Source organism: Mesocricetus auratus, unplaced genomic scaffold (assembly GCF_017639785.1).
Source record: "Mesocricetus auratus isolate SY011 unplaced genomic scaffold, BCM_Maur_2.0 Super-Scaffold_100062, whole genome shotgun sequence".
NCBI lineage: Eukaryota > Metazoa > Chordata > Mammalia > Rodentia > Cricetidae > Mesocricetus > Mesocricetus auratus.
Window position 1 is genome coordinate 1,093,788 of NW_024429234.1, and position 26,180 is coordinate 1,119,967.

Here is a 26,180-nt window from a genome sequence, read left to right on the forward strand (position 1 = left end):
TTTTTTTTGCTTGGTTAGGTTTTTTGAGACATGGTTACTCTATAAAGCCCTGGTTGTCCTGGAGCTTGCTCTGTAGCCCAGGCTGGGCTCAAAGTCAGAAATCCACTGCCTCTGCCTCACAAATGCTGGGATTAAAGGCTTGTGCTACTGAGCTGAAGACATGGCTTAGAGGTTAAGAGTACTTGGCTGCTCTTCCAGAGGTCCTGAGTTCAATTCCCAGCAACCACATGGTGACTCACAACCATTATAATGAGATCTGGTGCCCTCTTCTGGCATGCAGACATACATGCAAACAGCATTCATACATAATAAATAAGCCTTTTAAAAAAAAAAAAAGACTTGTGCCACCACCCAGTTTAGGAAAACAGTAAGGGTTTCCTAGACAGTGACAAAGCTGAGGATTAGAGGATTAGTGATCGAACTACTTGACACTATCTGGCATGAACAATGTGTTTCACCTGTGTAAGTTGTTACTCCCTGCTAAGTGAGGAACATGTGCCCCTATCACCTGCCAAACTGCACTCTGTGGTGAGGATGGTAATGAAGCAAGGGTTTACTGCCACTGAACCCTTTCTTCAGCATGGTCATGTATGAATAAAGGCGGGCAGAGATGAGGCAGGAAAGAAACTGCTATTTCTCAGGTCAGATCTGACCTGCAACCTGAAGTCAAAAATGTGTGCTGTGTCTACTCCAAGCAAAGCTGCTCTAGATGTTTCACATCCAGCAGTGAAAGGACAGCACCTGTGGTGTGCCATCCTGTAGCTCAGCTGGCATCTCTCCAGGGCCCATGACATGACAACTTTCACTTCTGACAGAGAAAAGGAACTTTTGAGCTACAAAATTCATCCAAAGAAGCCACCATTTTCACGTGAGTTTGGTGAGTTCATGGTCACCTCCCAGGCAATTTTTCTGTGCAGCAGAGCCAGGTGAGCTGAGTAATCCAAGTAGATGAGAAGATGCAAGATAGCCACAAGTCCCAAGGCTGTGATGTCAAGCTCTCTTCAAAACAACTGCTTGGAAAAGAAATTCTGTCCATATTCAAGTATAGGCCTCTATTAGTGGATTCCAGAAAACAAATTCTATAAGCCAGGCAGTCTCAAATCCAGTCAGCAGCAGAAGAAATTCCCATTAGGGTAAGCGCCTGATTCTGTCTCAGCATGACCCATGGGGCCTCGAAAGTCTGAACACCCTGTAACTGAGGTTTCAGAGAGTAAACATGGGTCAGCTTCTGGGGTTTCCAAGATTGAGGTCCTTCGCAGTGTTCTAAGTCACTGCAGTAGGTCAGTTAGGCCCCAATTCCTTTTCCTTTTTGGTTTAAGTAGAAGCCTTTATGATAGCCTACTCCCAGAAATGGCATTGCTGGCCATCACCTTGCCCCATGTTTGGTACTGAGCTGGGCTGCAAACAGTAGCCTTGAGGGGGTGGGAGTGTGTGCCTCAGTGGTAGGTAGGCACAGAAGGACTTCAAACATGTCTTTTCAGCCCTGCTTCTAAAGTTTGCTTGCCAGAAACTCCTTGTTTTTTATTTTTTATTATTTATTTTTAAGTTTAAATTTAGATTAGAAATAAGGTTGCTTCACAAGTCAGTTCCAGGTCCCTCTCCCTTCCCCTCCCCTCCTCCCGGGCCCTTCCCCCAAACCCCCCATTATCCCCTCTTCCCCAGGGAGGGTGAGGCCCTCCATGGGGGTGTCCATAGTCTGTCATTTCATCCAGGGCAGGGCCTAGACCCTCCCCCAAGAGTTCAGGGTGAGAGTGCATCTCACATTGTTGGATGGAGTCCAAAGTCCATGTGTATACTTGGGATGAGTACTGATCTACTGCCCAAGGCTCAATAGACACCCACATTCAGGGGGTCTTGATCAGTCCCATGCTGGATTCCCAGGCATCAGCCTGGGATTCAAGAGTTAACCCTTGTCAGGTCAGCTGTTTCTAGGGTTAAACCAGTCCAGTCTTAATCCCTTTGGTCATCAGTCCTCCCTCTCTGTTACTGGCTTTCTTGAGTTCAGCTCAGCGCTTAGCCATGGGAGTCTGCCTCTTCTTCCATCAGCCACTGAACGAAGTTTCTGTTTCCCAGACTCTCTGGCCATGGGATTGTAGGCTGGCACTCCCCAGATCTATGTCTAAAATCCATATATGAGAGAGTACATGCCAGAAACTCCTTGTACCCCAACTCCTGAACACCCACTTTTGCAATTGCTATGATGCAGCCCACAGAGATTCCAGAAGGAAATTACGAAGCCAGAGGTAGTTCTGCCCATACTCTATCTACACTGCAGCCTTGCCAGCAACTGGTTCCCTGCTAAAGACAGTGCTGTGAGCTTTGTGACAGCTTTTCTGGATAGCCCTGGCCCTTGTCACTCTTGTGTATGTGGTCATCCCTAGTCCTAGGCGCTGAGTAAGTGCTGGTCACGTGATAATTTGAGAGCTGCTCCCCTCTGTCACAAGAGGTCCATTAGAATGATCTTCAGGAACCTGGTTTAGAAATGATTCAGAGGCAAATCATTGTGCAAACAATCAAACCTCAGCAAATCCATCCTAATTCACTTCATTTAAAACTTTTGTTTTCCATAAAGGATTAGACTAAGAAAGAATTTAATCACAGCAAATCCACTTCCAAAATAGTTACAGATCCCATGATCAAGAAGAGTGATTAAAAGAAAAGACTGAAAACCCCCAGATGCTGAGTCTCCTGTTGGGTACACAGGTGTCAAACTGCCCTTCCAGATACTGAGAGTAGTCTGCTTCTGGAGCTGGGGCATGTTCATCAGCGTTGCCACCCACAAATGAAGACAGAGATAGAGGTTGAAACCAGGGCAGCCATTGCTCTTCATCAGGGATCAGTTCTGACCTGCAATTAATTTGTATTGTGTGCTCTGAGCCAGGCAAAGTTCTGGGAGTGATGTATCCAGCAACTGACAAAATAGACGTGGCCTTGCTTTACATTCCAGCAAAAAAGAAAGACAATATAAAGATGCAGAATGTGTTAAGTGGTGATACTGGGAAAGAAAAAAGCAGGGAAGGGAACAGAGGGTAACCTAAGGGTCACTGGGTGTTCAGGAGGGAACAGAGGGTAACCTAAGGGTCACGGGGTATACAGAATGGTCTATGGAAGGCTGGATATGCAACCTAAAGGAGTGAGTTGGGCTAAGGGAAGACTATCAGGGGGCCACAGGAAGAATGCTTGTCACTCCAAGGTCTTTTGGAAGGTCTGAGACTGGGGCCCTCCCCCATAATGAAGTAAGTTCCCAGACAGCAGGGCTGTCTTTTGGCAGTGGGGTGAGGTAGGAATGGACCAGGCAAGGAAGGAGTGAGTTACATGGATATCCAAGGGTAGACTATTACAACAAAAGGAAGGCACTAGGGCCGAAGAGGGCCTAGGGATCTGTGTACTGCACCCTGACACAGCATCTGCAAATTCACTGTATAAGCTCAGGAGACAGACTAGCTCATCATCATTACAGGAACACTGCCTCTCCAGCAAGTCAGAAGAGCACATCTTGGTCCCCAGGAGTAATTCTAGCCCTTTTCAGCATCTTCCAGGAAGCATCCTCACTCAGTATACCCCTTCCCAGGGGAACAGCATTGCACTTGGGGGTTACCCTCCTGACTGAAATACAGCATCCAATCAAGAAAAGCTCTGATCAGCTGACACCTCAGATACTCAGTCCCTACATCTATCATGCTGTGTAACCCATGGAACCACTGACTGCCTACTCCTTCCATCATCACCAGAGTAAATGGATCCTCTGGCTACAATGGGTCTGTTAGGTAGAACTCCTCCAGCTGGTTCCCAGGTGAAAATCCCAGCTGTGTAATGATTCTGGCCTGGCCGTGTCCCTCGATTATGTCCAATGAACATTCCACGGAACCAATCCTGGGCAGTAGACCTTAGCACTTAATGGCAGTCCCAGGATACCATGTACTACCTATCCATTTTACAGGACAGAGAATATAAAACATGAAGTGGTGGGATGTTTGACAGTCAGGGTTCAACAGTGGAGCAGAACCACCAAAAGCATGATGGAACTGGGAACTTGTTGTAGAAATTAGACCATATCAATCATGTGAGTCACCGAGGAAACATATCTGAAAGGGAGACACGGCACATTAGAAGAGATCAATATCCAACCCTGTGGGGTGAAGGAGAGTCCCAGTCTGCAGAGAGGTCTAGAAGATGTGTGTCCTGGTAAGGGATGCTGGGGGAGGAGCCCATGAAACCTTGTTACCTATCTGTGACTCCCACCTATGAATTATTAGGGAAGTGTCTGGTGTAGGCCTGGGCTTGTTGTGGGTCAGCTGGGACAGCAATCTGGAAAGAGAGCAGAGATAAACTGGAACTGCCCATGTCCTAGCCCTTTGGTGTGTTTGCCTTGCTGAAATGCTAAAGGTCTTTGGGGAACAATTATATGGTACTAGGTAATCTAAAAAACTATCTGACTCAGCAACTTTGCCCACTCCCAGGCAGTGACAAGACTACACCTTCTGGCACTATCCTCCTGATATCTCAAGAGGATGGTCATACCACACAGGGGTTGGGAATATGGAACTGGGAGTCCTGTAAGCTACTCAGCCTGTTCTATAACAGGTCTATTCTCACCCCTTCCCAGCCTTACCCCAGACCCTGCCTGTTCCTTGTGCCACTACCTAACATACTCCCTGTAGCATCTCCTTTATCCTGTGATCTATGCTGTATCCTATACTCTGGTTAACTTCTATTCCACTAACCAATTTAATCTCCAAAATCAAGCTCTATGTGTCTGTCTCTCTGTTGGAAGTTGCTACTGGTGTTCAACACAAATCAAAGGCATTGACATAAAACCACCACTGATGACTGGTTGCTGAGAACACCTATTTAAACACTCCAAGAGTAAATGAGTCAGCAACAAGCTGAAGAGACCCCCCCCACCCCTCAGCAGTAGATACCTCTACCAAATGCTATGACATTTCAAGTGGACTGGTCAGAAAACAGGTGATACCCAGACAATCTGTGAAAGTACCCAGAGTCTGAAGCATGACAATTCAGAATTCCAGTCTTAGTTCTGACACCTACTGACCTGGGTGCTCCAGCCAAGACTGTGGGTCTGTGTCACTGTCCATGTAATGCAGGAAGATTGCAAGGATCACAGCTCCTATCTCTTTAGTACCCAGCACTGTCAATAGCACAGAGTGGGCCCAGTGAATTTAACCAATGGGACACCGAAGAGGTGAGCAGCACTGGACAAAGCCATAAGGCAGGCCTGCCTCTCTGTCCTGCCTATCCTAGAATCCTCTTTGCAAGGACTCAGACATTATGTTGATCCTGCCACCCACACACAACTGGCATTCAGGCAGATACTTAGACAGCTCAAAGGGCCCTGTGTTGCGTGACTGTGTAAGGACTCTGTACACATATGCAAGCTTTCCCTTTTAAGTGAGAGCCTCACATCTGTTCGCCCTTTCTTTCCTTCTTGCCCTTCTTCCCCCTTCCCCTTCCGTCTCTCTTCCCAGTTGGCCAACACCTACCCCTCCCTTTGTTCCCTTTCCCTATTAAACTCCACATGGGTTTTGTTGAGTTTTGTGGTTCATGTTTCATTATCTGTAGCTGCAGCAAAACAACAACACTCTTCCCTATCCCCTTCCACACTAATCTCAGTATCTTCCTTAGACCCAGAAATGGGATACTTCTCTGACCTTCCATCCTTGTACAGCTGCCACCTGTGTCGGCAGTCAGGGCTGGACTGTTTCTAAAGCTCAGCTGTGGGTCCCCTTTGTTCATATACTTGGCATTACTGTGAAGGCAGGAGACAGGGAAGTAGGCACAGAAGTTCAGTCCAGTGCAAATGCAAGATACTCACAGGGATGGAGATATGGTTCAGTCAATAAAGTACTTGTTTAGTAAGTATGAGGACCTGAGTCCAGAACCCACCTAAAAAGTGTAACACACACATCTGTAATCTCAGTGCTGAGGAAGAAACAACTGGATCCCTGATGCCAGTCACCCTAACCAAGTCAGTGAGCTTCAGACTCAGTGAGAGGCCCTGTCTCAAAAACTAAAGTGGAAGGCAATAGAGAAGGACACTCAATATCAACCTATAGCCTCCAACTGCACTCAAATACACATATGCCCTCCCACACTTTTCTAAAAGTAACAAATCCCGTCACAACCATCCAATAATCTGATTATCATTTGACTTCTGTGACATCTCTATCCCATGGCAAGTTAGAATACTCAGAGCTGGCCAGAGCTGCTCAATTATAGTCCTTACACACACAGGAAGGACTGGAATAGCTAACCCCATACACAGGCTGATCTTTTAAGCTCAGGTTTGGGGAGTTGTTTCAGTTTTGTGAGGGTTGTTGGTGCTTTAGTGTTTTGAGGCAAGGTCTCACTCTGAAGCCCGGGCCGCTGCTACTCACTATGTAACCCAGAGTGGCCTTGAACTAAATTATATTTCTCCTGCTTCAGACTCCAGAGCACTGAGATTATAGGTGTGAGCCACCTTGCCCATCTATGTTCAGTTTTGAGCAGAGCATCAAATCCAGGCACCTAAGTGCCTTTGTCATGGTTTGTAGAAGATGGCAATACAAGATACTCACATAGCTGTTTAAAAGATGCTCTCTCCTGGGGCTAGGACCTACGGATTCATGTACCTGTAGGAAGTGGTACTGAAAAAGATCGTTTCCACTCAAGTTTTAGAAAATGATCAGGAAATGCAGGCTTAGTCTTCTTGTAGGAGTTCAATCCTACATCTATAGCTGTCTAGCCACAGAACAGCTTCTGTACCTTGATAAATGTTACTTAGAGCCACCATATTGAATTAGGAACCCATTATATCTGATTTACCCTGTAACAAGGTTAGCTCCATTTCCTGGGATGTAGCAGAAAGGCCTAATGGTCACCAAGCTCATCCATAATCATCTTTTAAAATTGCAGTCCAAATTGGTCATGCTGACAAGGGCCTTCACCCAAAGGGGACAACCCAACAGGGCTGTCAGGGCTTGGCAAGAGGCTCCATAGTTGCTGGCACCTCATCAGAGTTTTTGATCCTTACCCAGGATTCTGTCGCTCTTGGTGCATATATGTAAGGGTAGCCCCATTCTAGAGACTATCTGTCAGAAGCTAGAAGTAGAACCAAGAAAGTCTGTGGCACAGTGGGTTAAACAAAACAAAACAAAAACAATACTGGTTTAGGAGTCAGATGGATCCAGGTTCAAATTCCAGATCCTCCACTATGATCTTGAATGTCATGTTTGATAGCTCTGATCTCTCAGGTTCTTTATCTACAAAATGATAGATAGTAGCTGCCCTGCTATGTTGTTGATGGAGATGTTGGTGACCTTCACATGCCCAAAGAGCATGAGACTAGGACCAGAGGAGATGGGTGCGGGCTGATTTGTCATTATCCCTGAGATGATATAGGTAGGGCTTCAGATTCACCCTGATGTCACTGGTGTGCTGTATTTATAACAAGGAGCTCCTCCTTGGGTGTGGGTACAACTGAAGTAATGTCAGTGCCTAACCATTGGCCAGGTCTTCTGATCAGTGAGGATAGTCTTCTGGCAGTCATGGCAAGAAGTAGCTAATTGGCTCTAAATCATTCAGGGAGAATGGTCAGTCAGGAGAAGGACCACCCTGCACCCACCCTACATTATGTGTACTGCCTCTGAAGGAGAGGAACTGAAAGGTCTTTCTCTGTTTTTTAAAGATTCATGTACTTTATGTTTATAAGTGCTGTGTCTTCATGCACACCAGAGGGAATCTGATCCCATTACAAGTGGTTGTGAGCCACCATATAGTTACTGGGAACTGAACTCAGGGCCTCTGGAAGAGCAGTCAAGTGATCTTAAAGGCTGAGCTATCTCTCCAGCCGCTGAAAGGTCTTTCTATGAGGTATCCATGTGATCAGGTAGATACACTTTTCTTGGTTTCAAGAGCCAAGAAGGAATGCCTCCAGTTCCTACTCACTTCCATCCCAGGCAGCAGATCTGTTGCAGGGCATGTATAACAAGCAGTGTTATTCACTCACATTTACAACATGTGGACCTGTGCCTTCATTTACAAACAGAGCAAAGTGGTGACCACCGCAAAGATGTGTGGTGGAACACTAGGCAGAAAGGCAATGGAAGTCAAATGACTGTTCCTTCTGCCTTTCCTACCCCAACTAGTTTGAAGCTACATGAAGGTCCAGGCAATAGGAGAGGCTAGACATCCTCATCTGGGGAGGCAGAGCCTCATGCTTCAGCTTGTCAGGCCTGATTTTGAATCCTGAAGTGACCCTCCCATGCTTTTACCTAAGGGACACTTCTCTGGCTTCAGCATTTGAATTCAAATCTAAAAACCCAGAGGAGCAGACAAAGGTTTGGTCAAAAGAGGCCTAGGATCTGCTCTCTTTGTCCAGAGCCAATAACTACAGTCTCAGTATTTTCAAACATTTGAAACAACAGAAAGACTGTTTACCAACATTTTAAAAAAAGAAATGCAATTAGAGTTTGGTGAATCCCCAGTGTTCCTGGCCACAGATGTCAAAGGCTTCCTTAACTTGAAGGGACAAAATGAAAAGCAACCACAGAGACCACTGCCATGGTGTGCTCTGCCACAGATCCCACTTGACAGGCGCTCCCCACCAGGCTCATAAAAGATTCTGTGGCTAATGGAATGGCATTTCACATATGGCTATGTCTTTTTATTCCTAGGTAGTTTTCTTTCCCAATTTGGGAATATGGGGATTCTATTTTAAGAATGATAATTACAGTTCAATTTTAATGTAGTTAACATGAACAAAAACACAATTTTGAACTGAGGAAAAGAAACAAAAGCAATTTGTGAGGTAATTTTGTGTTCACTTCCCTCAGGATGGCCTGAGAACATTTATTTCTGGTCAAGAGAAGTAAAGAGCCAGTGTTTGGGTGGTTTCTGGAAAGGGAGACGGGCTAGCCACAACCGCCTCAGAGATGCCAGTGAAGGCCACCTCAGGCCAGGCTCCCTCCCTCCTCTAAACTCAAAGAGGTAGTGTGGGGAGGCAAAAATAGAGTAAGGGATTCAGCCACAGCTTTGACACATGGTTCTCTCATCCCAAGGATTGCCACACAAGGCCCTCCTTTTCAGCTATTCTAAGTAGAAAAGAAAAAAATGAGAACTAAATAAGAACAGTGCTACATTTTAGCCACCTTCCCTGAGCTCTGCCCCCTTTCTCAGTGCTCTTTTTGGCTCTTCTTTCCACACTAAAACAAAAATAGATGAGCCCCAATATTCTGTCCTCGACCACCCCCCTTTTTTCTACTAGGTGGACTTGAGAATAAGTATCCACTTAAACAACTTTAGTAGATATCTAAGTGAACACAGCCCTGACACTGTCCAGCACAGCACCCTTGTGTCTTTCCCCAACAAGGACCTCATATCCCAGAACCAGATGATACATCTCCCTGTGGAGAGGCATGCTTGAGGCACAAGCATTGCTTTCTTCAGTCGTTATCCCTACAACTTTACCTATCTGCAGGTCGGTAGGATTATTTGACCTAGGAATATGGGCCCAGCCCTACCACAGCCTACCACAGTGATGGGCTGAAATTCAAGTGAGTGTACACTAGCTAGACAAGGTATCAATTCCAAGATGAAGAAGGGACCTTGGGAAGACACAGATGGCTCTGAGAACAAGGAGAGGATATTAAGATTGGCAAACAAGCCACGAGAAGAGAGTGGGACAGGGCATGGATCTTGCCTGAGGCCGTGAGAGTGGTTCATTTGGGAGTGTGATCAGCAGTGTATGGAAAGGTCACACTGGCCTGTGCATGCAGAGGTAGGGCTCGGGAGTCAAGGCTGACAGACCTGATAAGTGATGTGGGGCTTGGCCAGGTATCCTTTCCTATCCCACAGCCTATAGCAATAGCTGTACCTGATTTACACATTTGGAGGTACCCCCTCCAGCTCTTTGGTTACACACCTAAGACAGCAGATGACAGATCTGTCCACACTCAAGGACTAACAACAAATCATGGCAGCGTCTACCTCATATCTCTTTTAGACAGACCAGAGTGACAAGAAGGAAGGGAAGGTAGTTGCCAGCAAGCTTTTCCCACTGCTCTGAGGTATTTCTCCCTCGCCTGTGATCATTGTATATTTGTTAACCATTCAGAGTCATCAGAATAGGACCTCAGAGAAGTTTTACCCATAGAATCTAGGCTGTACCATGTATAGCTATATGACTTTGGACAAGCCACTTAAGTTTCTACCCCACTCTGACTCTCAATTTTCCTCTCTGAGGATAGGGACAAAACTCCCAAACCATTTCAGGTTCTAAAGTAAGAAAATAAACATGCAATGTTCTTAGCACAAGGCCTAGCACATGGTAAGTACCCCCAAAATATCCTTGATGATGATGATGGCAGTGATCCCAGCAGGCTGCCAGTGCCAATACCACCTACATGAGTTCCCACAAGACCTCTAGCCTTCAAGGCTCCACTTTCCCAAGTCTTTCTTGATGACAAGCATCCTAATTGATGCACCAGTTCAGACAGTCAGGAGCAGTCACTCATGGTTCCCACTGTGTCCCTGGCATGTACAGAGAGAACTGAACCTTTTGGTGACTGACATGCTAGCCTAACTAGAAATCTTTTTATTTCTTCCATTAAGGCTCCCCAAGTGTTTCTCAGGGACTGAGCCCTGTTGAGTTTTGTACTCGTGCTTTTGGCTCTCATAAGAAGCTTAGGCATAGAGCTAGAGAGATGACTCAGTGGTTAAGAGCACTCGCCGCACTTATAGAGGACCCAGAAGCTCAGTTCTCCAGGATCCACATGGCAGTTCATAACCATCTGTAACTCTAGCTCCAGGAGATCCAATGCACTCTTCTGGCTGGCTTCTGTGAGCAGCAGGTACATACATGGTGCATAGACACACTTCAGGCAAACATCCATACCTGTAAAATAAAAATAAAGCTTACAAGGCTTGGAGATGCGGATCTAAGGAGGGATTGACAGCCTCAGATTTCAGCTTTGGAGGATGGGGATGCAAAGAACACTGCTGGTGGGCTGTGAAGCATTCAATAATTAGGATTTCTGCATATTTTTCTCTTGAATAAGCTGTTTATTCACACGAACTTTCCTTATGACAACATGTTATTATAAAGGTTACGGTAATCTCATATAAGCAGGCATCTCCCTGATTGGGAACTGTTGGTGGAACAGAAACTGCTGGAGGGTTCCACTAGAGAATGCTCTGCAGTGAGGATGCTTCAGGAGCTTGCAAGCTCTACCTACATCTGCCATGAAACCCTTCAGCTATGGCAGGCTGGGAGGATGGCACTGTTGCTGTGGAGGATGTCAGCCTGCAGCTAGTCCTCACAGGCAAGCATGTGTGAACTCAGCCTCAGTGATGGAAACCAGAGCCACACAGCGGCCAGTATCAAAGTCCCTTTGCTAATGTGTATCAGTGCGGAGTCTTGAGATGTGTCTAGGGAGCACAGTGGTACAATCCTAAGGGTCATATCCAAAGTTCCAGTTTTTTTTATTATTCCACTGTGCATTAGTTTTGCACTATCAGGGTTCATGGCTTAGGGCTAGTTCACTAACAGAGCCATGTCACCTCCAGGTTGGTTCATTGTCATATCAAAGCCTGCCTTAGGCTTGGCTCATATCTGAGCTACCTTGTGTCTGGCTCCTATCTTGCAGTCATTACATTCTTCCATGTCACACAAAGTGGTTTTTAAGTTACACAAAATGGTTTCACGAATGTTCCTTACAGGGGCCAAGCAGACAAACCAAGAAGGGTGTTCCAGACACAAGGGACAGCACAGATACAGGCATAGAGTCATGAAGAGCATGATGTTTCCAGGAAAGAGGAAGGATAGAGGTTGGGTCCACACAATGAGTCAGTGGCAGGAAAGAAGGGGTAGAAATGATACTAGAGAGGGCATGGCCTGATCACAGGAGGCCAGGTAGAGGAGTTATCCTGTGGGTAGTGGGAGATCTAAAGAGACTGATAAAGGGCAGAAGAACAACCCCCACCCCACCCCCATCATGCAGGGATCATGAGCTTAGATGTGGAGTGACAGCAGGGGCCAGATACAGGTTCAGTAGTGGCATACCAGCATGTATACAAATAAGAATGGGGGCTGAGAGGAAGAGACAGTTAAGGAAGAGTGGAGAGTAGGACTGAAAATGGACTCTGCAGTTAACAATGATTGGCCTGGTTCTAGACAGGATAAGTTAAGGGGAGGTAGGGGCCCAAGGTACAGTCAACTGCTGAGGAAGATGGACAGCCAACCTAGGGTGGGCACCTTTAGACAGACAGTAATACTCCACCCTTGCCTTCTCTCAGTATTCCCCACAGGTCTCTCTGTGTCTCCTTACTGTCACAAGAGGAAAACAAATACTTGCCACCCCTGTGCTGGGCAAGTGTTGCTTCCCTGAGCTACACGTTCACACACCTCAGACAAAATACCTTTTTAATTTTTTTCGAGACAGGGTTTCTCTGTGTAGCCATCACTGTACTGGAACTCACTTTATAGACCAGGCTTGTCTCAAACTCAGAGATTCACCTGCCTCTGCCTCCTGAGTGCTGGGTTTAAAGGTGTGCGCCATCACCACCCAGCACAATATACTTGTTAATTTCTTAATATAGCGTCTAATTTTTAATCTTAAAAAATCAATTAGGAGCTGGGCGGTGGTGGCACACCCCTTTAGTCCCAGCACTCGGGAGACAGAGGCAGGCGGAGCTCTGTGAGTTCAAGGCCGGGCTGGACCGACAGCCTCCAAAACAATACAGAGAAACCCTGTCTCATAAAACAAAACAAAAAAAAATCAATTAGGTGAGATATTTTCTTTTTCTTCCTCAAACAGAAAAGGCAAAGTTACCTGTACATACTCTCTCCTGTATAAGACTTTCGTTTCCCTTGTGTTGAAGAAAAAAAAAAAACGACAATAATTAAAAGGTATCAGCATGACAGCTCTAAGGGAGCCAGGTCTAAGCTCGCCTATCCTGACTGGCTTGTCACTCAAGGGCTTGGGCTAGACAATGACATGTCAGCTCTTTACCTTCAGGACTGAGCTCTTCCCTCAGAGCTGGAGGACACGTTCTAATCCCTGGGATGATGACATTTTGATAAGGTTTTAAAAAATGATTTTACTTTGCAAGACAAACAGCTAATAAAATAGATTCTTTTTTGGTAACCACCCATACAGCAATCAATCTGTCACTCCAAAACCTGGCTCCCAAGAAGTGTGAAATGAGGCCACTTTGGAGTTCTTTGGGAATAGAGGGCCAGAGAAACCCTCCTTTCTACCAGATTCCATTTGCCCTCCAAACAGGGAGACCTCGGATTCAGAAAACAGGAAACACAGCTAGTGAGTTGCTCACTTACTACTTCAGGAGGATGAGGTGTATGGAGGAGGCAGCGGGAAGTTGTACTGTCGGCGTGCAGCCTGCCAACACTATCACTGTCTCTCACCCTTTTCAATTCCATCCCCTCTACAACAACAAAAAAGCGTTTCCCTCTCAGGGCAGATGGAGTGAGTGGCACCCCTGTGGCCTCTTCTGTGTTACAGCCATTCAAGCAAGAACTTAAAACAAAGGGTCATTTCAAAACCACCACCCAAAGATCAATAGGACAAGCCTCAGTCATAAGACATATCACCTCTGTGTTCACCTAAGGCCGCCTAACTCCCTCATTCTCTCTGTTTCTAACTCTGCCTGGATGTCTCCAGGGTGTTCTGTCTTTATTGAGAGAAGGGGGAAGGGAACATAGATGAAATGAAAGGGGGGGGGAGAAAAAGTGTCATTTTGCACACAGAGCATAGCTGAAATCCTTTCCATTCTTTTTAGGAACAAGACAGAACATATGAATTATTTAGTCAGAAATGGCCCCCAAAGCATCCCTAACTGAAGACTCTAGATGTTATTCCCCTAAACTTGGAAGAAAAGCAGATGTCTACAAATCCTAACTAATACGCAGTAGCATCCATACACAGTAGGCTCTTAATAAAACTCAACGAATTTAGCTTTTAAATGACGGAATCTGCGCTGGTCATGGTGCTTTACAACTGTAATCTCAGCACTTGAGAGGCTGAAGCAGGAAGATTGCCTTGAATTCAAGGCCAACCTGAGCTAAAGAGTGAGACAGTCCCAAAAAACAAACCTCCAAATAACCAAAAGGATAGATTCTGAAAGTCTAAGGAACAAATAAAAAGAACTTGGTAATAACTTTAAAAGTCCCAAATGAACCCTTCCTAAAAAAAAAGTACAAAGAGAAATAGATCAGATAGATAGTGGCTGTAATTCCAACTTGAAAACATAAAATAACTGAGAAACACCTGGAAGGATTAATTGACAAAAAATTGAAACAATAGAACAAAGGAGTCAGTGGTACTAGGGATGAAGTCAGACATAAAACCAAAAATGTAGAAAAAAAACATGAATCAAATAGCTGATTTGGAAAAGGGGAAATGGCACCACAGCGGTGCAATGAGCATGGAGGAGGGAGTTGGGATGCAGCCTTCAAGGAGGGGAACGGAGGGGGAAGGGAAGTAATACATACTCCACCCTAGAGCTAAAGAGCATACATGGTGCCTTCCAAGTTTAACTCAGAGAAGAAAGGAGCATTTGCTAGGTAAAATCTTGAATTGTAAATTATCCACTGAGTTGAAATGAACAGAAGATACGGTTTTTTGAAACTGGGTAAGAATGACAAAAGAGTTGACATCACAGATATTAAGATACAGTGAGCTCTGGGGAAAGGGTGATTCTAACCAAACATGTGGGTTTTAACTCAGTTATGATCCTAAACAAGATCAGATCTGTAAAGTAGGAAGAAAATAGTCATGTAGACGGGCGGGGATGAATTAGTACACTGTTAAGCTTTTTAAAAGCCAAAGTGAATGTGTGCTTTTTTTACAAGGGTGTAAAAGACAAAAGCTATCTTATGTAACAAGAATTAGAATTAGAATGAACCAACTGAAGAAGAAAGAATAAATGATCTGACAAAATGTTGTCACTCCAAAGGCTTCATCTACACTCTAATAACTCCCAATCTCTGTTCAGCCCAGACCTCAGCTCTGAGTCTTATTGCCACCTGGCAGACATATAAATACTACATAATGCTCACCCAGCCCCTGGGTGGTGACTGCAACATCAGTAGTTGCCAGGAAACCTCAGAATGTCCTCCTAGCTACCCAGCTAGCTACCCCTTAGTCCCACCCATCGGTATCAGTCTGCTTCTCCTGCCATGAAGGTGCAACAGATTGGGTGGCTTAAACAAATGGCACTTATTTTCTTATAGTCCTGACGTGAAGGTCTGCCTGATTCCAGTGAGGACTCCCTTCCTGGTTTATAGACAGCCACCTTCTCTATGAGTCTCCACAAGCTTTGACTGGGGGTGAATATTCTGCAGTATCTCTCTTCTTAAAGAAACACTAATCTTATCTGATCAGGGCCCTACCCTTATGATCTCATTTAACTGTAATTACTTCCTTACAAGCCCTGTCTTCAATTACAGTCACATTGGAGACCTAGGACTTCAACAATGAGCTTGTGGAAAGGGACAAATCTCGTCTATGACATCATTCTACTCTCTTAGATGCCCCCCCATATATGACCAATCTTTGTTCTGTTGTCTCCCTGCTTCAGCTCCTGCATTGGCCTTCCTGGTCACCCCACCACCCATAGAATTATCTTTCCAAAGAGACAACAGATAATTGGATATCTATTAAGTGTTTCTCCTATCGTATTATCTTTACATTCTCCCAACAACCTTGCAAAGTGACAGAAAGCCAAGGATGGCCCAGAAAGGCTCAGTGAAGGCCTAGTGTTACTCAGGGTCAGATCTGAACCCAAACTGAGCTCTGAAATACATGTTCTTTCTGTGAGCACAGTCCAGGCACCTGAAAGGATTCTAGACCCAAATACCCAGGACAATTAGTGATGGGCATATGAGTTTGTACATAATGTAACCTTAACTTCTTCTTCATCAGTATTTATAGCAAAGCTGATTTATTTTCTGATTCCATCAAGAAACTCAGGACCTCTGAGTTGTTACCTCTTTGCAAATGATGAGTAAATATTTTTTTTTTTTGGTTTTTCGAGACAGGGTTTCTCTGTGGCTTTGGAGGCTGTCCTGGAACTCACTTTGTAGACCAGGCTGGCCTCGAACTCACAGAGATCCGCCTGCCTCTGCCTCCCGAGTGCTGGGATTAAAGGCGTGCGACACCAACGCCCGGCTGATGAGTAAATATTTTTAACTCAAACTGAAAATCTTTATTTTTCCTGTTAAGGAAGAGTTCTTATATATGACTCCAATTATGCATTAATAAATTTACTTGTACTTTTGATGGTAGAAATTTTACCAGCATGAAATAGCAAATGATCTACTTAATTTCCTGCTAGCTGATGGTCTAGCTTCCATTCACTGAAGCAGGGGTACTGCCTCAACTCACTAGAAGGTCAAACTGAACCAACCAAGTGAAACATTCAGTTCCACTGAATCCTTTAGATACTGCTGCGGTGGGAAGGGGTGTTCCTCGCCAGCATTGTTCTAGCAGTTGCTCTGAGCACGTCTGCACACTCGGCACTCACAGTCTCAATCAAAAACACACACAGACTGAGTGTGCTCGCCTTTCCCTCAACGTGGTGTTGAAGGCATTATTTCTCAGGCATGAAATCAGAGTAATCTTTGTTTCAAAAAAGTACAAACTGAGGCTTGGAGAGGTACCCTGCCTGAGCAGCTGGTGGTTCTGAAGAACAGTCCATTTGATTCCAGTTGGTTCCATTATCAAGGAGAAAGAGAGGCATCAGCAACCTGACTACACTTGGAGAATCCAGGGACCATAGTCTCACTTGGAACTACACATCCATCAAGGGTCACCCCAGGTGCTGGTCTGTGGTCTAAGGGCTTGTGGGCTCCTGGCCACCTGGTAGACAGGCCGACAGTTAGGCAGGCATGTGTCTAGACCACTGCTGGCTCCTCAGACACTGCTTTGCTGTGCTGAGTAAATGGCCCACTTTCCATGCCCACCCCACAGGCCTGCCCTGCCCCACTCCCGCTGTCTATTTAAGCTGGAGGCCCTGACTCCAGCCAGACACAGCCAGCTTCCAGAACCAGGAGAGTAATGCAGCCTGCTCCACTCACCCAGGATGAAAGGTCCTTCTGTTTCACCATTTCCAAGTGATGCCATTTCCAATCGGTGTGTACTAAATGATGTCAACGAGGGGGTTGTAGCAAGAACTCATCTACCCGTCCTGGGAGTATATTGAGATGTGTAGGTGGCAGAGGGAGGCTCTGATTGGATTTTTCCCATGTCTATTACCTGACTTGCTATGACTCTATTTTCAAAGAGGAAGAAAGACTGTATAGTTTCTGAAGGGACAAGGGAGAATATATTTCAAAACAAGGTCTGGCTCAGAATATCAATTATGTCATTTTTTTTCTTTCCTTTGAAAAGGGGGCCTATAATGTCAAGGTTACCAAGATTCCATTTCCCTTCAGGAACTCCTCCCCAGAAACAGTTCCTGTCATTTAGTTCTACTTGGAAAATAGAGGGAATTTGGGAGGGAGGGAGCTATGCAGTTGTGGGGAACAGTTTGGTAACTGTAGGTCAGAGAATGCTTGGCTCACATCTTACTGAGAGACCAGAGTCAGCTTCTCCCACTGTGGCTGTCTTGAGTGCATTTTTTTGGTCATCACTGTGATTTGCATCTCCTTTCAGGTCCTGACTGCCTTGATGTCCCCTCTCCACCGGGAAGGACTCCTCAAAGGGCAGTGGAGGCTGAGAGTCACACAGGCTCAGGTGGGTGTGGTTGAACTTGCCTCCTTTAAGTTTACTTCCAAGGGCTTGCTAGCCTGCATTTTTTTTTTTTTTTTTTTTTTTTTTGGTTTTTCGAGACAGGGCTTCTCTGTGGCTTTGGAGGCTGTCCTGGAACTCGCTTGGTAGAACAGGCTGGTCTCGAACTCACAGAGATCCGCCTGCCTCTGCCTCCCGAGTGCTGGGATTAAAGTCGTGCGCCACCAACGCCCGTTTTTTTTTTTTTTGTTTTGTTTTGTTTTGTTTTGCTAGCCTGCATTCTTGAATCACCTACCTATCAAGAGTAAGGAGGCAGGATTCCAAGGATAGGAATCAGGATCTCTCCCTGATATCCAAGAGGGTGGGTCAACAAGAGAACCTGTCAATTTCCATCCTGCTGGACTTTCAAGGATTGGGAATGTGGCAGGATCTTTTCTCTGAGAGAAAAGGCCAGGGTACCACATGGAACAAGGGGAACCTCTGGGGAGTTCAGAGTCACCTTGAATAGAACCTGAACCTATGTGCCTCTTTCTACCCACCCTGATCTGAGAGCACCAAGTACTGATGCTCTTTTCCTGCCCAGTGTTCCAGGGGAGGGATGTTGGAGAACAGCTGGACTAGAACCAGGCTTTCCCTGGAGCCAAACTATGAGAAAAGACACTTCCACCAGTGCTTCCGTGATGTCGTTGGCCAGGGGATAGAGATAAAATTCAGTCTCAGACTTCAGATTCATTCAGTGACCAAGTATGGTCTTGTGTGGTCTCTAAGGAATGTGGTAGGTAGCCTTACTTGGGATGCACGGATGATACAAGGGCTTAAGACAGTGCAGGACATTGGAGTTAGAAAAGTGGAGAGCAGGAGGGGGGTCTCTTCTCTGACTGTGTTGGGTAGGGGGTTGAGCTTGATAGACCTCATCAAGAGGCAAATGGCGACAGCCAAGGATTGGCCAGTGATTCGGGGAAGTGGCCCTCACCTGAGGCCAGGGGCGGAGCTACAGGGCCAGGGCCAGGACCTACAGGGGAGAATACAACTTCTCTAGGGCATAGGGCCAAGACCCCTGGGCTGTGGAAGATGGAGGGGTGTAGGGTGCCTGTCGCGTCATGTCCAAAGGCCTCCACTCACACAAATACCCTCCCAACTGACCCCTCCGACGACAACACAGCGGGGTTCACGAAAAGTCCCCTCAGCCTTCCTTCGGCTGTTTTGCCCATCTTTTCCGGTTAACGGCTACAAATATCCCTCTGGTTCTTCCTCGCTACACTGCTTCCTTCTTGAACATCAGCCAAGGTGCCACCAACCGGGTTCGACCTCAGCAGACCTCCCCATTTCCCTGCCCCCGCCCCACCCCCGCCCTACCCCATCCCCCACCCTGCCCCACCCCCATTTGTGGGAAGCAGAGATTACACAAAGCTACCAGAGAGAGTACTCTGATTGCTCTGGCTTCACCTACAAGACCAAATCCGGGCCCACAGCAGGACTCTGGATTTGCCTCTTTGCGGCTCCCCCTTTCAACCCGCACACAGAGGGCCTGCCTGGATGCTGCAGTCCACGCGGAAGGGTCATCCATCTCCCTCGGAGCCCTTCCCACCTGTCAGTCTTCTCCACTTTCTGGTGCATAAACTCCGCCCTCATCCCCTCAGCCTGCACTTCTGCTAGGATAGCCAGACCTCAAACTCCAGTCCCGGCGACAGGGAGGGTGTGGCAGCGCCTCCAAGTGAGGCGGAGCACTGAGGTCTTTGTACCTGGCTCACCTGTGTGACTGTGTTGTTCCAGTCAGTCCGTGAATGGCTCATCTCCTTTCAGGTCCTGCTTGCCTGGACGTCTCTTCTCCAGAGTTAAGGACTCAAGGCCCCAAGGGCCCCCCAGGTAAGACAGACTTCTGGAACTACAGGAAGTGGCCTCATGGGCTACTTGTTTTGCTTTGGATTATTGCTTGCTTTCTTTAGTTTTGGGTTTTTAGATGGGGGTCTCAGTATATAGCCCAAGGACCTGGAATTTACAGGGATTATGCCTAGCAATGGGTTGTGTGTTAATATTTTTATATGAAGAGGTGCTAATGAAATCATTTAAGAAAGAGTTCTGCTGCTGTCTAAGAACGTTTGAAACTGATGGACTGGGGTAAGAAATCTATGTGGGCTTGCACAAAGTGGGAGGGGCCGCGCCCCACAGATGTGGGGAGAGTGAAAAGAAGGAAAGTATTTCAGGGTAGAGTAACAAGTATCTCCACAATGTAAACAGATAGCATTGCTCACTAAGCTATAAAAATAAAGTTTTTCACTCTAAAACCCAGAATAACCATTCTCAAACAATTGACGAACTGGCACAACATTGGTAGGAAGGCGTTTGGCAATATTTATCAGAAGTTTCAAACTACTGAGCGTTTAGAATCTAGGGATAAGTCGGGCGGTGGTGGTGCACGCCTTTAATCCCAGCACTCCGGAGGCAGAGGCAGGCGGATCTCTGTGAGTTCGAGGCCGGGCTGGACCGACAGCCTCCAAAACAATACAGAGAAACCCTGTCTCATAAAACCAAAAAAAAAAAAAAAAAAAAAAAAAAAGAATCCAGGGATAAAGTGACTCCTGTAATCTAGAACCTCAGGCCAGGAGTCAAGCTGCAAGACCACTGTAAGAACCCTTCCCAAATACTGGCAGAACAAAGGTTTTCTGGGCTACCAGGGAGGTCACCAGGCAAGGGGATTTAGGGTCCACAGTAGTAGTGACTGTAAGAACAAAATGAGTGGGAATGATGCAGCCAGGCCCCACAGAAAGGGAGAAAGATGACTGGAGTTGGCACTAGAGACGGGGAGGCGATGGATGTAACCGTCAGGGAATAGACAAAGCGGGATCTTATCCTATGCACTGAAAGTGACGGACAAAGCAGGCAGGGTCGGAACTGTTATTCTTCCCCAGGACTTAGGCTGGGTAGAAAGGGGCTTGGTCTGCATGGTTTTGAATATGTTTGCTTATCGTTTATACTTAGCCTTTGTGAGAAAAGTAGAGGGAAAGGGGAAATTGGAGTCATATGACCCAACTGCTACCTCTCAGGAACTGCCATTTAGTTTTTTGAATCATGGTTTCCTCATTGTACGGCGGGGTCAACTGTACCCATTTGTGGTGTCTGTGAAGTGTTAAATGTACCCTTGGTGATGAGAACGTATTTTCTGAAGATGCCTGACAACTGTTCACATGGCTCCAAAAGGCAGATCAATTATTTCTGCTTTTGAATGCTCATTCCCAGTCTGCCTCACGTCTTTGCCATGCCCTGCTTCTTGGCTGAGTTCCATCTCAACATACAGAGAGAAAGAAAATGAAAGGGAAGAAGTCTGGGGTGGTTGCAGGTGGACTCTGGGGAGCTGGCTTCCTGAAGCCATTCTGGCTGCCGTTCAAGGTCCTCAGTGCACAAGGCTGCCACCTGTCAGCCAGGGAGCAGGCTTCCTGTTACTTTCCTGTTAGCCACACAGCTAGGGGCAGGTGAGGGAATTAGACAGCAAGGGTCCATGGGCAGAGGAGGGAACGTCGACCTCGTTCCTCATCAGTGCCCTACTTCTCTGGGAGGAATGGATAAATGGTCCTGAGAGACACCCCACCAGACCCCACTTGCTTTCTTTTTTTTTTTTTTTTTTTTTTTTTTTTTGGTTTTACGAGACAGGGTTTCTCTGTATTGTTTTAGAGGCTGTCGGTCCAGCCCGGACCTCTGCCTCCGGAGTGCTGGGATTAAAGGCGTGCGCCACCACCGCCCAGCCCCAGTTGCTTAAAGTATGGGAAATTGCTGACATAGCTTGAGCCTACGGTCAGAATAAAAGAATGGAAGGAAGAAAAGGGGGCGTGGCTTGGAGAGATTCAATAAAAGCTTTTATTTGCTTAATTCCTCTTTCCCTGCTCTTTGCCCCTGGTCCTGTGTCACCATCCTTCTTGTCTTCTTGGTCTCAAGACTGCTCCTTCCCAGAGACGTTTGGTCAATTCTGTGTGACAGGAGCTGGTCACCTTTCTGGTGTACAGACTGCAAGGTTGCACAAAGACCAACTGACTGCCAGGACATATGTGTCTGTTTTGGGTGGGCCAAAGTGATGAAACTTGACAAAAGGCACATCACCATGCTTGGAAACTGAGCTCCTCTGCTGAAGCCACACCCTTCTGTACAGATGAGGGCCGAGGCAGCTGTCCCTGCAAAGGCTCATGGGAAACTGCTCAGGCCTGACTGAGCTCTTGGGGCTCCAGAAGTAGGAAACACAGAAGCCAGGCTGCTAAGTTGATGGAGCCACCGAAGAGCTTAAGAAGAGGCAGTGTCGTCTACTGTGTAGTTTAAAAAGTCCTACCAGTGACCAGGTGAGCCAGAGGGAGGAGCTAGGTGCAGTGTCGTCTACTGTGTAGTTTAAAAAGTCCTACCAGTGACCAGGTGAACCAGAGGGAGGAGCTAGGTGCAGGGAAGTCAGGTGAGGCTGCTGTAGCTTGTGGTGGGAGAGGAAAGGCCTGAACTGGGCATGGCTTTGGGAATTCAGCCCAAGGGCTCCAGAGGCTGAACTGCGGGCCACTGAGAGGAGGTAAGATATGGAAGGGGCCCACTGCTCAGTGACTGGTGAGATAGAGATGGTGTTGGAAAAAATAGAAGAGGGTACTGAACCTGAAGGGGAATGTCAACTGTTTGGGATCAAAGTCATGAGGCATCTGGTCTGGTTGTCACTTAGGAACAGACATCCCATAAGGAATCACCTGAGGGGGGTGGGGAGAGAAAGGAGAAAGTTTGGCATTAAGAGGAGGGAGGGGGCAGGGCGGTGATGGTTCATGCCTTTAATCCCAGCACTTGGGAGGCAGAGGCAGGCAGATCTCTGGACCGACGGCCTCCAAAACAATACAGAGAAACTCTATCTCGTAAACCAAAAAAAAAAAAAAAAAAAAAAAGAGGAGGAAAGGGGGCAGCATCAAAGAGGTTTGAGAACAGTTGTGACAGCCAGAAAAGGGCGAGAGTATGGTGACAGAGGACCAGGGGCAGACAGTAGGGAAATAAAAATGAAGCAGCTGAAGGCCCGTGAGTCTACCCCCCCTTCTTTCCTTTTCCTTCTTCCTGGGCAGGGTATCGAACCCCAGGTCTTGAACATATTAAGCATTCAACCATTGGGCCACATCCCCAACCCCTGGACCTAAAATTTTTATTCCTGTTTGTATGAGACAAGGTCTCACTACTATGTAGCTGCAGCTAGCCTGAAACCCTCCTGCCTCAGCCTGCCTAGTGTTGAGATTGTGTGTATCACTACACCCAGTTTCCTGGGTTATTCCTTAAAGCAACTCTGATCAAAGTTATAGGAACTGTGTTTTCATTAATGCTGACATCTTTATGGAGATTTTCTTTTTTAAAAAGTTACTGGTAAGTCCACCAAGATACACTGCCCACCTTTTCTGTATGAATGGGGGTGCAGCCTCAAGCTGAGCTGTCACTCAGTCACTCAGCCAGTCAGAGGGCAGGTTCCAGATACCACCAGCATGCTGTGAATGGTTATGTTGGTTGGCCTGAGAAAAATGGTAAGTGTACTGTCTGGATAGTGTATCTTTAAACTAAATAAGACAGGCTTGGAGAGATGGCTCAGCACTTAAGAACATTGGCTATTCTTTCAAAGGATCTGGGCTCAGTTCTAGGGGATCCATTGCCTCTTCTGGCCTCCAAGGACACCAGGCATGTATATTGCACATAGACATACATGTAGACAAAACACCCATACATATAAAATCAGTAAAAAAAAATAATAAGCCAGGCATGATAGTTCACACCTTTAATCCCAGCATATAGGAGGCAGAGGCAGGTTGATCTCTGTGAATTTGAGACTAGCCTGAGCTACAAAGGGAATTCCAGGACAGCCAGGAATACATAGAGAGACCCTGTCTCAAATAAGTAAATAAAAAATAAAATTAAGCTAAACAAACCGCCTCAGGGAAACTAAGTGAGTCAAAAGCCCCCTCTCAGGCCCACAGTATGGAAATGACCCTTCCTGTGTCTGTCTATCTTCTTCTTGCCTGTAAGCAGTCTCTGTGGTCACTAAGAGGGTGGCCCTGGCAGGCAGGACTGCCTGAGTGGCTTCATTCCTCTTGTGTCCACTCTTAGCTCCCTGACTTCTCTCTGCTCTTCCTGCCTCTACCTTGCTCACCGACCTACCCAATACCCAACACCTTCTAGAGGACACCTATACCCTCAATACATGCATGGCCATCAGTATTTCTCGTGCCTTTACAGAGAAATACCCCCCAGGAAACCATATCTGACTTTCTGACATCCAAGTTCCCTGTTTAACTTTTCTGCCTTGGCCCTGTCTGCTGTCCAATAGTACTGACCCCATAGTCTGACCACACCCAAAATCTTGGCTCTGATTCCAAGCATGAAGCATAGGCTCTTGGCTTTGTTTCAACATGTGTCCACCCGGAAGGACCTGATCCTGCCTCCTTCCTGTCTTCTGTAGGCCCTGATGGCCCCCACTCCGGCTTCTCACACTGAATTCTAGAAGTTGGAGGTGTCTGTCCATTATGTGTCTATGGATTGACTGTCTACTGATGTCAGGCTGTTTCTCCCTGAGCAGAAAATTTCCACTAAAATGAAAATATTTATGTTTAGAAGCCCCAGTGCCTCATGATCTTAGGAGATCCGGGCACAAACACCAGGAGTGGACTTTATGAAGAGGTGAAGAGTGAACCTGGAGTCTGGAAATGGAGAGTAAGAAAGTAGATTTCAGAGGTAGATCTGACTGTAGTCCTGGGAACCAAAGCCTGTCACCCATTAAGCCTAAATTCTGGAATCAAGCAAGGAGTTTAATTATACAGCAAGCCTTACCTTCCTCTGCTGGTCAAGACTGGATGGCCAATGCTGTCTGGGCTTTGGATGCAGCTTAGTTCATAGATTGCTAGTCTAACAGGTATGGAAGGCCTGGATTCAATCCCTATAATTATATAAACTAGCTGTGACAGCTCATGCCTGTTCCCATATCTGAGAGGTGGGAGAGGAATATCAGAAGTTCAAGGGCATCCTGATACACGGTCAGTTCAAAGCCAGGCTGGGATACATGAAACCCTATCTAAAAATTAAAGATGTCTTGTTAGTCCCATTGCAGGTGGGTGACCTGGGGCCCTAGATGATGGAATAGCTATAATCTCAAACTGCAGGTCTGGTGGCAAAAGAGGAAAACTCTATGGAAGTTCTCACACCTACTGCTGAGTGTTCTGTCTCATAAGGGGACTAGGAAATGTAACCTTCCTTTGTCTGCTGCCTCTAATTACTCTGGAGGTAAAAGTCCTAGCCTAGCTTTGGAGACACGTGGACAAAGGGAAAAATCTGCCCAAACTTTCATCCAAGAAAAATGTGCTCCTCCCTTAAGAAGTCACTGCTGTGTAGAAATATATGTCTGTCCACACTAGCAATCTGGATATGTATAACTAGTGCAGCCAGAGCCAACATTTGAAGCCTGTAGTCAGCACGGAGGCAAGAGGATTGTGAATTAGAGGCCAGCCTGGGCTACACAATAAATTCAAGAACATCAAAACCTAGCCTCAAAAAACAAGCAGGGCTGGGGTGGTGGCCCAGTGTGTAAAATGACTGATGTGCTGGCATGAGGACCTGAATTTGGAACCCCAGAACCCATGTGCCTTAGTTAGGGTTACTGTTGCTGTGATGAAACGCATGATCAAAAGCAACTTGGGGAGAAAAGGGTTTACTGACTTAAATATCCCGAGTCACAGTCCATTGGGGGAGGCCAAGACAGGAACTCAAACCATGGATGGAGGTGTGGGGGTGTGTGACACGGGACACCTGGAGGCATAAGCTAATGCACAACCAATGGAGGACTGTTGCTTACTGGCTTGTTCCTTATGGCTTGCTCAGCCTGTTTTCTTATAGAATCCAGGACCACCAATCCAAGGGTGTCACCACCCATAGTGGTCTGGGCTCTCCCCCATCAATTACTAATTAAGAAAATGCCCTACAGGTCTGCCTAGGCCCAATCTTATGTAGGCATTTTCTCAACCGAGGTTCCCTCCTCTCAGATGACTCTAGCTTGTTTCAAGTTGACCTTAGACTGGCAAGTAAACCTTGGCTCTACTGGTCTCAGCCTCTACAAGGGCACAGGACCGAGAGAAGCCTGTGGCTTCTGCTTCAGTCAACTTTATCAGATAGATCTAGTTCAGGCAGGATAGAGTATCAGGAACCATGAGAATGAGAGGAGGCTCAAGTGAGGATTTAGGACCCACCTACATCCCAGTCTCCCTAGCAAAGCCGTTTGTCACCAATCGCAAAATCTGGAAGGGTAAGCAGCAGAGACCAGAGTGGCCAGATTGGTTGAGCACCTTGCACCCCTTCCTCTGACCTAGCTAAGATTTGCTTTCCAAGCACACACTAGCTGGCTCATCTGGGCTTTCTGAATTCTGACATGGAAATGCCCAGGTTGGTTGGTGGAAAGAACAC

The 26,180-nt window shown here is 46.5% G+C and overlaps 1 protein-coding gene across 2 annotated transcripts in view; it reads left to right on the plus strand.

Moving 5' to 3' along the window:
* Positions 1-26,180, plus strand: part of Smpd3 (sphingomyelin phosphodiesterase 3) — an 85,347-nt gene that overhangs the window by 37,065 nt on the left and 22,102 nt on the right. The window contains exons 1-3 of one of the 2 annotated variants that reach the window (XM_040736620.1): positions 17,041-17,147; positions 17,670-17,750; positions 19,548-19,610. The gene's annotated coding sequence lies outside the window, so the exon portion shown is untranslated. Of the gene's footprint in view, positions 1-17,040; positions 17,148-17,669; positions 17,751-19,547; positions 19,611-26,180 lie in introns of those variants that run through there. The other variant, XM_005076321.4, reaches the window with a different exon arrangement.